The sequence below is a fragment of the Nomascus leucogenys genome, chromosome 7b, assembly GCF_006542625.1.
Source record: "Nomascus leucogenys isolate Asia chromosome 7b, Asia_NLE_v1, whole genome shotgun sequence".
Classification (NCBI taxonomy): domain Eukaryota; kingdom Metazoa; phylum Chordata; class Mammalia; order Primates; family Hylobatidae; genus Nomascus; species Nomascus leucogenys.
The window spans coordinates 25729593-25745882 of record NC_044387.1 but is presented as its reverse complement, the minus strand read 5'-3'; positions in this window follow the sequence as shown (position 1 = coordinate 25745882).

Below are 16290 nucleotides of genomic sequence, written 5' to 3'. Positions count from 1 at the left end.
TTAAAATGCAATGCTAATGTGAAAGTTTTAATTGGGAAATTCTGTGCATGTTAAATTAATCTTTCTTAGGTACTTTTATCTAGAATTCATGTTTCTTTTCTACATTGTTTAGCCTTTCTGAATGCTGCACATTATTTCTCTGTGGAAAATAAATTATATACAGAATAATAATGCCCTTCAATATTTTAGATATATATTAAAATGCTGTTCAAGTTTCTTCTGTAATCACTTAACGCATAGCTTTAGCATAAACAAAATCTACGTTTTTATCCACTTATTATGAACTAACAATCTTTGAAAAATATAAAAAAAGAGTTGATTATGGGAATATGGAAGAGAATGAAGAAGTCAAATTTGGATCTCTGTTAGGTAGGGAACGAGAGCTACCTGGTTGTAACATTTATTAGAAAAAAAATGACGTATGCCTTTATCTTAAGAATTAACATATTGATATTAATATAAAATAATCAGAAAAAACATGGTTTTGTAATGAGTGATATTATGTCATAATTATTTAAATGATTAGCTTTGTTGAAAATATATATGGGCACAAACACATGAATAGGATTGTATTTTCTAACTTCTAGTTAAAACATAATCTTCATAATGTATTTAATTTTCATATTATATATATATACACACACACATTTGAATAACTTATGATGACTCTTCAACCAACAGACAATTAAGTTTTAAAACCATAAAAGCACATTTTAAGATGGTTTTAGCTACTCTGATCTCAAGAATATACAATTTATAATTATGTAACTAATTTATTGGCATTAAGAATATAAAACATTGCAGGAGATTGAGACCATCGTGCCTAACACGGTGAAACCCCGTTTCTACTAAAAATACAAAAAATTAGCCGGGCATGGTGGTGGGCGCCTGTAGTCCCAGCTACTCTGGGACTGAGGCAGGAGAATGACGTGAACCCGGGAGGCGGAGCTTGCAGTGAGCCAAGATCATACCACTGCACTCCAACCTGGGCGACACAGTGAGACTCCATCTCAAAATAAATAAATAAATAAATGAATAAAAGAATATAAAACATTGCATGAAATAATAATTTAATCATTCATGTTTGTGTTTGCTAAAAATTGCAGCCACAGGGATTTTTATTTAAATTTTTCTTAAGGTAAATAATAAACTTTTTTTAAAATACAAATTTCATGAAGCCTAAAACTTAATCTGCAAATTATTCATACTGGTCAGATTCTGCAAATTCTTGTCTAATAGTTTTATAATAGATGGGAATAAAGGAATACAATTTTTATTTTGTTTTGTGCTATTTTATTTCTTATTATAGTTCTACTAATGGACCATTTTTTATGGATGTAGTCAAAGATAACATTGTTAGGCCTCCTGAGAGTGAAGTCATCAGTAAACAGAATAAAACAAGTAATTATGCACTAGTCTTCATGCTACCTATAGGACATATCAGGAGAAATAGGAACAATAGAAAAATGAATCAGAAGAAACATATATGTGAAGTATGAATCTTCAATTTCACCATTAGTAAGGTCCCTCTTATTAATGTAAAATAAATTTCTTATGTAGCTGCAAGCCTCCTTTATACCATTCTGCATTTGATTAGTTTCTTGAACATGCATTAATAGTTTGGTTTGTAGTTATTCCTCTGAAGTCTGAGACCCAAAAGTAAAGTTAATTCCTAGAGATGATGATAGCACTTGAACTAAAGGAGTTCAGCACCTCTGCTTTCAGCTCTGCTCTGCTAACGTCTCTTGTCAACGTGGGGCTCTTCATTTTTTCTAGCCAGCAGGACACATTGCATCAACCACGGCAACATTGATACGCAAGGTATAGCCTAGCATCTAGTGATACATGCTATACAAGACAGCAAAGTTTATCTTCTAAGAGATTTTCTAAATTGGCCCATGAGATTTGCAAGTCTGAGATAGACTTGTCTACTCTAAACCAGAAAGCATGCAAAAAACTTCTAACTTCTCTACACACACCACCTGCCACCTGCCAGTAATCATTCAAGGGTTTCAAAAGTTATGTTTTTCCACTCACAGAGATTTGTAAAATCATTTTTCAGAAACACATGTAACTACATCACAGAATAATTGATAGTTTAAAGGGATATGCAATGCTCATTTTCAGTAGTCATGTGATGTTTAGTTTGTTTTTTTTCCTTGAAATTTTGAATTTTAGTCTAGAGAATATGGAGGAAGGAATGTTCTTTTAGAAACATGAGCAATGTCAGATAAGTATTTTATTCTTTAGCAATAAAAACATTACATTCATGACTAATGCCATCTGTTCATGGGCTTATTGGCTCAGAACAATCCAAAGGTGATCATATACATACAAAATGCCCTTGAATGCTAGATTTTGTCAACTGTTTTAGTTGCCAGATTTAAGGAAGCACAGTGTTCTGCACTGCCTCTCTGGTAGCACAGCTGCGGCCACTGAGGAACATGAATTAGTCTAGTTAAGGTCAATATTACCTTATGCTTATTTCAAGCAGCATTATGCCTGAAATATAGTCTACAGCTATACCTTAAGAATTATATTTATAATAAATGTTATGGACTTAATATTTGTGTCCTGCCCATTCCAGATTTATATGTTGATATATTAACCTCCAATGTGATAATATTAAGAGATGGAGCCTTTGGAAGGTAGTTAGGTCATGAGGATGGAGTGCTTATGAATGGGATTAATGACCTGATAAAAGAGATCCCAAAGAGGCCTCTTATTTTCTTTCTGCCAAGTGTGGGTACAATGAGAAGTTGGCAGTCACCAACTAGAAGAGAGCCATCACCAGAATCTGACTGTGCTGGCACCCTCGCCTTGGACTTCCAGCCTCAAGAATGGTGACAAATACATTTCTTTTGTTTAGAAGTCAGCCAGTCTCTGGTACTTTGTTATGGCATCCCATCCTAAAACAATAACATTTCCTCAGATTTTGAGTTTTCCTTTCAATATTATGCATAGATACATTGCTGAGAAATCATAATTTTTTTTAAGAGACAAGGTCTCTTTTTATTTAAGAGACACAGTGAGCTATGCCACCTGGGCTGGAGTGCAGTGGTGTGATCATAGCTCACTGCAACTAAAAACTACTGAGCTCCAGTGATCCTCCCGTATCAGCCCCATATCCCAAGAAGCTGGGACTACAGGTGTGCACCACCACACCTAGCTAAATTTCATTTTTTTATTTTTTTCTGGAGACAGGGTCTCACTATGTTCATCAGGCTGGTTTCGAACTCCTGGCCTCAAGCAACCTTCCCACTTCAGCCTTCTGAAGTGCTGGGATTACAGGCATGCATTACTGTGCCTAGCCAGAAAACTTCCTAATAAAATGTTTGTGTTGTAATGTAGTTCACTCTTATGGGATCAGTTATACTTTTTTCTTTTCTTCAATGATTTTGAATTGTAAGTAGAGAATTAGGTCACAGTGAACTTTTAAGGGCATTGTTATACTTTTATTTTGGACATAGGTTTTGGTTTATAATAGCTAGCATAATGATGCTTTTCACTAATTGTCTTATTTGAATGGTGCATGTAAGAAAGCCTCAATTTCAAGAGACTGTATATTAATAGTCGTTAAACTGTTTTTGAAAAAAGCACAGTTGACTCTTGAGCAACATGGGTTTGAATTGCTTGGGTCCACTTATACGTGGATTTTTTTCAATAAATATATTAGAAATTTTTTTTTAGAAATTTGCAACAATTTGAAAAATCTTACAGATAAACCTTGTAGCATAGAAATATAAAAACATAAAGAAAAATGTATGTCATTAATGTATCCAATACATGTAGATGCTAGTCTTTTTATGTGTTAATCAACTGTTAATGTTATTGGTAAGGTTTCCAGTCAGTAGTAGGCTATTAGTAGTTACATTTTTGGGGAGTAAAGATGTATACACTGATTTTTCACTGCCCAGGTCAGTGAAACTTTCAGTGCTCTAATCCCTGTATTGTTCAAGGGTCAACCGTACATTTTCTTATTATTTATTTCACAGGCATCTGAAGATAAAATTAAATCTTATATAATAAGTAAACTACTATTATGAATAGATACATCTTTACCCTTTCTCAAATACTAAGTTTTTTTTTATGATTATACATATTCTACCTTCTGGCTTTAAGAGATTAAAAAATGAGTGAGACCTATATCCCTTTTCCACATATTTTAGGTATGTGATGATGTTTGTTTAAATACTATTTAATTTCTGTGATTTCAAAAAATTGATTTAATATTAGAAAATGACATCTTTGCACTCTTTGGAAATACATTTAAATTTTCTGAGGATTTCTAAATGCTTAGTTTGATTAAATTATTGTTGAAATCATTTACAATCGCAGAGTACTTTAAATCAATTTTTAAATTTTGGAATGATTTTGGTTTTAACTGTATTTGTGTCAAGTTTCCATCTTTTACCATATCAAGAATATCAAGGAAGGTGAAATTTTTCTGAACTTAAGCAGAGTCATGAGTCCAAACTAAGGCTTAATGATCCCTGTGGGAGGCTGAATAATGGCCTTGCAAAGATGTCCAAGTCCTAATTTTCAGAGTCTGTAATTATGTTGTTTGACATGGCAAAAGGGACTTTACCAAGGTGATTAGATTAAAAACCATGAGAAAGGGAGATTAACTTGGACTATTCGGTTACCCTCAACTTAATTATGAGGTTCCTTGTAAGAAAAGGTAGGAGAGTCAGAATCAGAAAAGGAGATGTGATGAAGGAAACAGTTTCACAGTGAAGCTACTAGAAACCAAGGAATGGAGGTGGTCTCTAGAAGTTGGAAATGAATTATTTCCTAGAGCCTCCAGAAGGAACACAGCCTTGCTGATACCTAGATTTTAGCCAGTGAGACTCATCACAGAGTTTAGACCTCTGGAACCAAGAGATAATACCTTTGTCTTGCTTTAAACCATTATTACATTGTGGATTGTTACAGCAGCACTAGGAAACTAACACAATATCTTCAAATTCAACTTACGAGCAATTCATGGATAATATCTAGCCACATATTTCCCTTCCTCTTTTAGACATATTTTATTCTAATACCAAGCCCTGAGAATAAATTGTTCTGCAATTGATATGGCTGACAGAGTCCAACATATGGAACCCTTCTAGCAGGCTGCTTGTCCATCAGCAACAAAGTGATCAGGAAATGAAAATGTCAATAGTCACTAATAACCATGTGATTTTACCATTGCATTTACAGATGAATTTCCCTTAGTTGCCTGTGTCATATTAAAGATATTGCATATTAGCAGAGAAGGGGATGTGGCTAAATATGTTTTTAATCTGTGGAATACATTGAGTCTTCCAAAAGGTAATAAAGACATAGACAGCTCACCTAGTACTCTTATATTAATTTTGTCTCTAAAAGAAGTTGAAAACTTCTTCAACATACAAAGTCAAATATTAATCCTATCCAGATACTATTTCTCCATCTTGACTTCTCCTCATCAGCTGTTTCTATTGTTTCCTCTAAACTGCAAGGTCCCTTCCTTTTTCTACATGATTACTGCAGAGGTTCAAGAATGTTCCTTTCATAAAGGCAGCCCACCAAAGTAAAATATAAATTATGTAAAATCATAAATGTAATTATATAATTTAAATTGAAAGAACATATAATAACAGAAGATATGCAAGTGAATCGGTAATATTGAGAAGGAGGTAATATCTTTGAAGTAAACAATTTATGAGTGTCACTTTCAAAGGGATTTCTTACTGTTTTGTGGTTTATTTTGTATGTTTTATTTTTGTTGTTTCCCCCATTTCTAATACAGACACAATGTTTTAGGGACATCACAAGGTAGGATTAATCTAGTTCAGATATTACCTGTTTTTTGCCCTTTTGGCTATTCCTAGTCTGAACTTTCATACTTATAAATATGAAACAATATTTTCGGGACTGCAGCCTCAGTTATTTTAACAACTTATTCGGAAGCTCTGTTGTCTCTGTGAAAATGCCCCCCAACCCCTAGAACAACAAAAGCAAAAAAGAATATGTAAGTAAAACGACAAATCTACTTTTCACCTTTTGTGGTATATTTAAGCTCCAGAATTTATGACTGCTATGTGGACCACTTCCAAATCTCTATATATGCCCATAATGTTCTACCTACAGTCGTCCATTCTCATTTGCCTTTGGGATGACAACCTTGTCTCTTTATTTGTGCCCTAGGTAATTCTATTAAGTCCCATAGCTTAAGATAAATTATATATCCTGATGATACTTAACAGTTTATTTCAAGACCTTACTGTTCTGATGAATTCATGTATTCAACTACCTACTTGCCATCTCCATTTGGATTTTTAATAAATATCTCAAAGTAAATATAATAAAACACAACATTTGGTTTTCCTCTCAGACCTGCGTCCCCCTCAGTCTTCATCTCAGTAAATGTCACCACTATTCACCTGATTACTCAGGCCCAAATCCTAAAATTTATTATTGATTCACCCTTTTACTATAGTTTGCATCCTATATATCACCAAGTTTCCTTTGCTGAACCTAGTGATGTGGTTACGTTTCATCACCTCCCCACTGTCCCTCCGGTTAAAGCCACTATAGTCTCTCCCCTAGGCTATAATAATAACCTCTCCTCCTGTATTCCCTCTTTCACCTTGCTTTCTTACAACGATTAGTCAATACAACAGTCAGAGCTATACTGTAAAATTTCAATTATATCATACTACATCACTGTTTGCAACTCTTCAATACATTCCAGTAATTAAAAAGCAAATTCAAAATGCCAAACATGTCCTAATGGGCCTATAAGATCTTTTTCCCATGTACTTCTCTAACATCACTCTCCAGCTCACTCATTTTTACTTCCTTCACTTATCTCTGTCTCTTTCTATTCCTCATCTTCTCCTCTGATTCTGCTACTAGGAATCCTCTTCCTCATGATACTTACATGACATTCCCTCATACTTCTAGCTTGTTGAATAATGGACATCTCATCATTTATCTCAACAGAGAATTTTTTCTCAACAACCCAATCCTATTTATATGGACACACAGACACACACATAAATATGTATATATAAAATGTGTTTATATATTTAATTAAATCATTAAATTTCCAGATTTGTGTGATAATCCTAACATTGAACTATAGTTTAATTTTATTCTAAGTTTCTTTCTGATTCAGAAATGTGTTCTTTGAGTAGAATTATACAATAGAAGTGAATGTCATGAACAAAGCAACTCATTTACTATGCTGGAAATATGTCCCATTTTGAACAAATGCATTGATATAAGAATTAATATCTTGAGAACATGATCATTCATAGGTCAACTGATAACATTGAGGGTCTAGAATTGCAAAGTTGATTATTAGACCTAAATTCTCTATTAAAGGGCCAGCCTGAATAGTAAATTGTTTTTCCAACACTAGACATTTGAACTGCGAGAAAATAATGTAGTTGCACAAATGGATGCTATGTAAACTTTTCAAAATCGGTAAATCTGTATGTCATCATAAGCTTAATGACTATCTTAAATAGCCACAACAAGCTAGTAAGTCTGGTCATAGATAAATACCCATTTTTAATCATCAATATAAAAAGATCTAGCAGCTCTGTCAGTAATAGAAAAATTAAAAATTACTTTGGAGAAAATAGTTGGATTAGTCAGTTGCACTAAACCTTGCTTTTTTAAATCTTTTTTTGGCTTAGTTCTAATTCAATTGAACTTCAAATTATCAACTATTATATTGATATTTTCAGTTAATTAAAATAACAAGTGCAGAAAATTGCAATTAATGTCTCAAATCAATGAATGTTAAATGCCCCCAAAGTAAAAATATTCATAAATTCAAAACCAAGACTTATGAATAATAAATCAACTCTACACAAAGAAGTTGGGCATTAAAGTTTTCATGCTCCTTAAAAATACTCTTGGTATATATATATGTTATGAATATCTAAAATTATTATTTATTTCTTAGCCACATTACTATGGCAGGTTAGCAAGATTTAAGGTTTAATCAGACAAACACGTTTTACCATAAATGATGTATAGGTTATTAGAGCAATTTCCCATTTAGTTTATCCTTTTTGACAGGAATCAGCCTGCAGTTCAGTCCAGAATAGATATCCATTTGATTGCCATGATTTTATTTCATACTACTCATTCTACTGTCTGTCATTCAGGCATATTCTCTTCCTGAAAAATATCCAGTTTCAGAGTCATTTAATGACTTAAAGCAGCTGACCCTCTATGTAATAAGATACATTTTACTGGGCATCAGGATAAAGCACTTGGGGAGTGATGAAGAGGCAAAACAAGATGCTCTGTATAAAGACAGAGAATGGGATCTGAGAATCTTCAAAATTTGTCACAAATAGATATGGAAACATAGTTGATCACAGCACTTGCTTTAAATAAACCAACATCTTTACCTCTTGCTGCACTCTATGAAAGGCGGTATATTATATCAACAAAAAGCCCGGGTTGTAAAGCCAGAACAACCAGAGTTCAAATCCTAACTCATAATATCGCAGCCGAATGGATCCTTTGTGCTTCAATTTTCTCATCAATAAAATGAAGAGAATAACCATACCTATCTTATAAAATTATTATTTTAATTAAATAAGTTAACACATAAATTTGCTAGAAAAATGCCTGGTATGTAACATGTATGTGCGTTAAAGTTTTCTGCAAACTGTATATATTTCTTCCAGTATATTAGAAAAAACATTTTACCTTAAAAATCATTGTAAAGTTTGATATTGCTATATTTTTTCTTGTCTATATTTTCTCTTTTTATATTCCCAATAACTATCCTGAAACTAGAGCTGCAAAAAAAATAAATAACTGATTGTATAAATCAATACTGAAATTGTATAAATCAATACTGAAATTGTATAAATAAATACTGAAATTGTATTGAAAGATCTTGGTTGCTTTCACAAGAAAGGGAACCTAATACCACACATATTTACCACTTAGTAAATACTATTATTACTATTTACTTAGTAAATTTACTTAGTGATTGAATATGTGACTATGCATAAGCTTCTCTCCAAAGACATCCATTTCCCAAAGCCTAAGTGTGTGAAATTCAAGAAACATACATGTAGGCCTGGATCAACATATTGGTTGAAGGAAAATCTAGAGAAAAAGATCCCAATTCTGTATATAACTATATACATATATTATATATGTATAGGTGTGTTTGTGTATGTGTGTGTGTGTGTGTAATTTTTTTCAGCAACATGAAGCAAAGTACAATATAGGACTTGGTTAAATTCAGTTAAGTGTAAAATACATAGTCTAAAGATTATAGTCAAAAATCAAGTATTATATGCTTTAACCCCCTTTGAAAATTTTATATTCTAAGTACAAGTTAGCTTTCTTGTTACTTCTCAAGTTTCAGATTAATTCTTTGTATTAGGTTTTGGACCATTCATTTTTTTCCCATTATTTCTTGAATGCATATTTTCTGAAACATGACTATGTGCTCTGCATTACGTCAGAGCTTGGCCTATATCTCAAGGTGGAAATTTAGATGTCTTTTTACATTTTCTCTTTATTTATGTCATCATATTAATGTATAAGCTCTTCTAGTAGTTTTAAATGACTCTGCATTGCTGCATTGTTATTTTGTATTGAGTCAAATTAATCACACTTGAACAACTTTTAAAAACTTTGCCTCAAGAGGTGTCAAACTATTAAATATTTTCTATTATAAGGACTGAGAATTGTTCACTGAAGAGAATAAAGTACCACTTTTGCATATATTACACAAACATTTTATGCTTCATGAAACCACAATAAATTTTCTTGCTGATTACTCGTGTAATCTAAGAATCTCCTGCTGTTTTATAGAGAGTCTTATTAATTTCATTGAAGTAGTAAAATTAGCACCTGTAGAGAACTCCTTATGATTTCTTAACTTTTATCATATTAGTAATAACCTACTTCATCTATCATGGAACAGCTGCTTTTCTTTGTCTCCTTATCTATTTAGCTTTGGTGTTCTTTGAATCTAAAATGTTTTTGAAAAATAAAACAGTATTGGATACAGAAAAATATAGTAGGAAACCTTAGCCTTCAACTCAATCAGATTTAAGTAAATCAAGCCCTGATATTAGCTATGTATTTTAGCCATAAAAGAAGGAATTTTACCTTTACTTTAATGGATAGAGGACTTGGATGCAATTTAATGAAATGATAGAATGATTTACCAAAGTGTATACTATTGGCCTGAACAAATTAACGAAGGCTCTTTTAGCTACCATGTGAAAGAAACCAAGGCAATAAAACATTTATTTAGTGTCTCCTTTAGAAGCATTGCACTTCCAATAAATTTGTATTTGTTCAGCTGTGTACATTTTGAAATGAGTCAAAATAGTCTTTGAGGCATCTTTTTTTCCTCCTTGTTTTGTGCTGCCTTCTAACCAAGGATCAGCAGCAGAGGCAGCAGGGTGAATTCAGTGCTGTAACCCTGAGTCTATGGGGGGCATTGAAGGAAGGTTCTGGCATCATTGAATTTGAGTAAAGATGGTTTCCAGGGTAGAGAAAAAAACATACTCCTAGTAAATTTCTAATGCAAGACCTTATGCTGGGACATTTCTGTAAAATTTTTCATTCATCTTTATCCTGAGTATCATAGAGTTTAAGGAAACATTCCTTTGTTTAGTGTGTCTTTTTCAAAGGCTGGATTTAAACCCAAGTTAGCCTAAAGCTTAAGCTCATATTCTTTCTCATACAACAGCATATTGTTTCTAGAGGAGGAAATTTGCCTCAGAGAAACCTAACAGGAACTTTCGTTTTATATAGTCTCCCAAATAAAGATTTGGCTTCTTTTCTTTCTTTCATCTTCGCTTCCACCCTTCTATCCCTTCTTGTTATTTTTATTTTTTAAATTTTTATTTGATTTCAGTCAAACTGCCTCATTTCTTTATCCTGGAATGGTAAATGGTCTGTAGACAGAATATGTCCAAAAGTTTTGTTAAAAAGAAAAAAAATTATTCTGACCCTTGTCAAAATGATATGGAAGACTTTATTCAAGACTATCGTGATAGGTGTCAACTATACTATAATAGGGGAGAGAGACCGAGATCAACTCTAAATATAACAAGGATGAGTGGTGATTCACAACCAAGAAGCAGAGAGAGAGAGAGAGAGTGTGTGTGTGTGTGTGTGTGTGTGTGTGTGTGTGAGAGAGAGAGAGAGAGAGGTGAGGTTGGAGGGGTTGGTGAATGGGAAAACTATTAAGAAGAGACTTCTCTGCCTGGCGTGGTGGCTCATGCCTGTGATCCTAGCACTTTGGGAGGCTGAGGCGGGCAGATTACCTGAGGCCAGGAGTTTGAGACCAGCCTGGCCAACATGGTGAAACCCTGTCTCTACTAAAAATACAAAAAATTAGCCAGGCATGATGGTGCATGCCTGTAATCCCAGCTACTCAGAGGCTCAGGAAGGAGAATTGCTTGAACCCGAGAGGCGGAGGTTGCAGTGAGCTGAGATCACGCCACTGCACTCTAGCCTGGGTGACAGAGCGAGACTCCGCTGACAACAACAACAACAAAGGTCGGGCGCGGTGGCTCACGCCTGTAATCCCAGCACTTTGGGAGGCCGAGGCGGGCGGATCACGAGGTCAGGATATTGAGACCATCCTGGCTAACGCAGTGAAACCCCGTCTCTACTAAAAATACAAAAAAGTAGCCAGGCGTGGTGGCGGGCACCTGTAGTCCCAGCTACTCGGGAGGCTGAGGCAGGAGAATGGCATGAATCTGGGAGGCGGAGCTTGCAGTGAGCCGAGATCGCGCCACTGCACTCCAGCCTGGGCGACAGAGTGAGACTCCATCTCAGACAAACAAACAAAAAACAAAACAAACGAACACACACACACACACACACAAACGAGAAGACTTCACGGTTGAGAGGATTTTTGCTAAACCTACTTAACAGGTTTCTTGCTGAAGACAGGCCAGAATGAACAGATATCACAAGTGGAAAACAGGAAATTTAATCAGATTTGAAGAGTGATCGGGTATCAAGGGTGAGGACCTCTGTCTAAACTGACTTAACAGGATTGTTGCTCCAATTTGCTATGCAGGTATAGCAACGACAGGAGCCAAATTCAAGACCTAGTTGAAAAGAGGGCTCAGAGGAGCCTGACTAAAGTTTGGTCAAGGAGACAGTCTTTGTCAGTTGCTCCTTTTGTTCAAGAAAAGAAGAGACATTCATTTGTTTATTTGATTGCTTTTTGTTCATTAAAGACCAGCTGAGCTATCGAATGAGCCTAGGTAGAAGGGCAGCCATTTGGGAAGAATTCTAGATGTCAGTCTTAAAGAATCCTGAGTCGCCCACACAACAGTAGCTCCAGACAAAAGGTTGCCTGTTACTCAGCTTCAGCTTGCAGGGCTTCTTTAGATCCAGTGGGGAAAGTCAGCTATAGATAACTAGCATTCCAATAAGTATCTGGGCATTCAGGTTTTAGTTCTTGGCCACACCAAGACAGGAAAGTATGGGAAAATTGGAAATGTTAATTTGGAGAGTTTTAGTGAGATATTGGAGAAAGCTAGAAGAGTTTCAAATTTTGTAAGAAATGATAAAACATGTAAGATATCAGGATCCAGTCCAATTTACAGGTATATAACAAAACCTCGGAAACAACAAATAGCACTGGAATCTAATAATCAAGGTTATGCTATAGTTTTCCACTGAAACATAAATTTTCTCCCTCCAGTCACCCCTCTTATTGATAATATATTTTAAAACGTAAGTATGGTCTTATTAGAGTTGGCCTGATTATTTACATAAGTGATGCAAAAATGGTAATTGACCACATAAGCCATTGTAAATTTGCTTTGCTTGAATCTTTCATAACGAATCTTAGTTTGTGCTTGCAAAAGCCTCTTGAGACTAGAAAACCAAGCCAAGATCTTGTCATCAGACTTCACCTGTAATGCTTATAGATTTGAGTGAATTCTTCTCTTCTTGAGTGCCTCAAAATAGCCTAATTTTCCTGGGCTTGATGGGAAGTAACCATTCTTATTCACATGTAAGGCCAGTAAGTTTGTATGCCAAGTAACAGGCCAGTTTTTCCAAGAGGGCTTTGTAGGCATTGTCTCTATAAAGTTCACCTTAGTTTCACAAAACAGTCTGATTATATCTGATTCTATGCACATCAGTCTCAAATATGACATTCCAGTCTAAGCCTTGGTTATGTAACTAATGTTTCCAAATATGTACTGTTGCTAGCTAGGAAGATTCTTACTAAATTTAGGCAAATAATTATGTTGCCATAAAATAGGAATACTTAATAAGAGTTTCTAAATTTGGGGAGGATCAAATGGGGAGAAAAGATAAATGATTTATGTTCACAAAAGTATAATAAATTTTTATAAATTATAGAGAACTTAAAAGTAGAAAGAAGTTCCTTAAACATAGAACACAGAACATTAAAGGACCAGCATACTCCAAACAGAAGTCATAAAAAATAATCACTTTTCATAAGTTTATTCACTTCTATGTAATAAATTATTGTGCTGCTTGATTTGGGGTTAACAGCTTTATGAACCTGTCATCTTCTCCACTACAGTGGTGTATAGTTTCAAAGTTACTTAAGCAATTCCATCAAAATTCTGTGCCCCAGATGCTTGTCATAGTACTTTTCATGGATCTCTGAGACAGTTCCTTATACTGAAGATGAAGCACCCTGGCCTACAGTTAACTGAAAGTGCTTTCAGAGAAAAATTAGAGTAAAACAAAAATTATCTGTGAATGGCAAAAACTTAAAATGGCAGTGGTTAAAGATATGATGAAAGTCATTTGCCAAGAAAATGTAATGTATGTGGTATACAACATTTTATAACTAGAATTATGACTGATAACATTAAACCAGGAGATGGTAACACTAAACCATGGACAGCAAGAATATTGTCAAATTTCAAAGTAGTTTATAAAAATTTACACAATACTTATATGAGCAATATTTAACCATATGCATATAAATTATGAAAGATTAAAGCATCTCTTATTTGACATTTTCATGCAATTGAGCATAACAAACAAACCTAATTATTTTTTAACATTTCTCTTTTAAAAAAAGTAAAAAAAAATCCTTGAAAATTTCCATGTGTGCTATAGAAAGTCTCAAGGTGAGTTCAATATCAATATTTCATTTATCCTTTGATTTTAGGAAGACAAAACTGTCAAAATTGTCAAAAGGTTTGAATATATGACTAAAGAAGATCCTGAGTTACTGTGAAACAATACTTTGTAACTTTGTACTTATTTAGCCAAAGTGGCAATAAAAAGATTCAAAAGTAGCTATGTGAAGTATCATAAATATAAAAAAATTAGCTCTTTTGAAAAGTAAAAAGATTTATTTTGTTTGAATAATCAAATTCATAAAGGTTAAGATAAAACATAGGAAATCATTCTGATAAGACACATAATCTTTTTTTCTTTTTTAGGCAGGTTACTTAAAAGGTAAAGGAAGCTTTTTACAAGCTCTTAAGAGCAAACCAATAATGCAAGAAAAATTCATAATTGTAACCAAAAGAAAACCAAACTCTAGTTTTATATGTGTGTATTTTTACATTAAAGTTGATTTAAAAAATATAAATATATTCATTCAATGCAGGCCATCTTTGGACACACAAGATAAGATAACTATTCCAAGATACCTTTTTCACAAACCTTTAAAAACTTTTATTTATTTATTTTTCCTTTATTTTCCTCTTTCTTTTCTGGAGAAATCAGTCATTTTGCCTTAGGACAAAATTACTCACTTTTTCCTAGCCAAATCCTTATACTTTACATGCAAAATGGTTTATCTTATACCCTTATTACTTTTAGTAGTTTCATTTACATATATTAATGACAATTTTTAATCATTAGTAAACTTTCTTCTATAGAGAAAACTAAGAAGGAGGCAATTGTGAATTGTCTGTTATATATTAGAATTCTACAGCAGGCTAGCTAGGAAATTTAATGAATATAACATCTAACAATTTTGATAGTTATATGTGTTTTCATAGTGCAACTTTTCACTATGGCAAAAAGAACCTATTAATTAACATACTCAAATATATTCAGCCTCTCTGTACTATTTAAAAATATGAACTCAGAAGTATACAAAATAAAACACATTCTTTGTAATCAGTAGTTCATCTTACTTAGAAATGATTTAAATATTTAATGAAAATCTATTATTTAATTTAAGTTAGCATAACTATAAAATTGTAAGTTACCAAAAATATTTTGGAGACTGTTTTCTGACTGGCCATCATCCCAAGTTATTTAACAAAACTAGCCATCATCCCAAGTTATTTCCTGTTAACTATTTTTACAGCACTTTCATGTTAAGCAAGTGTTACAAAAGCAAAACAAACCTAAAAAAGTCAAATTCCTGGGTTTTCTGTCTTATCACTGCACTTAATTTGTGTAAAGTAATTCATTTTTAGCTGCATCTTAATTTGCACATTTCTTCTTAAGTTGACTGTATAATTTTTTATAATCTTAAACATCTCATAGATATTTACCCAATTCACATGAACTTAGAAAGCATTTGGGTTAGTTTCTATATTTCTGGAAATTTTCTCAATATTTAATTTATATAAAGACATACTTATCACTAAAGCGATTTCAATAGTGCTTCTGTATAGGATTTTACAAGTTAATTTGGTAATACTATACGGAAGTAGAAAAATTCACCTTTATATACATAAATATCAAATACATGAAAACAAGGACCTTATAGCTTCCATTCTAAAATCTTTGCCATGAGTCAGGTAAACAAAATAATACAAACTTACTGGTTTATATAAAACAGTTGTCTCTTATCTTTGCTACATTTTATATTTTTATATGAACAGTGTTTCTGACATGGAACAAGTTTAGGTTACCTGTTCAATATGAGGACTAATGCATTTTGCCAATATTTGTGGAGGAGCCCTTTAAGGTTTTCTTTTACCCTGATATGGAGTTGTTTTTAGAGCCCCTGAGTCCTTTGAGAGTTCCCAGTGGGAGATCAGTAACTATATGGAGTTGAAAGGCGGGAGTGAAAGGGAAAAGTCTGGCAGGGCTGAACAGAGGGATTGAAGACATAGGAGTTTGAAGATCAACCTATCCAAGGATTCAAGGAAACCAAATGGAAAATTGAAGGTGGTAAACGAGGAAGGAGGAGTGAAAGCTATGAGAAGAGAGAAGTTTTAGAAGAGCCTGGGAGCCACTGAAGTTCAAAATTGCTATAGCCTGAATGTATTTGTTCCACCCAAATTTGTATGCAGATATTCTAATCACCAAGGTGATGACATTAAGAGACAGAACTTGGGG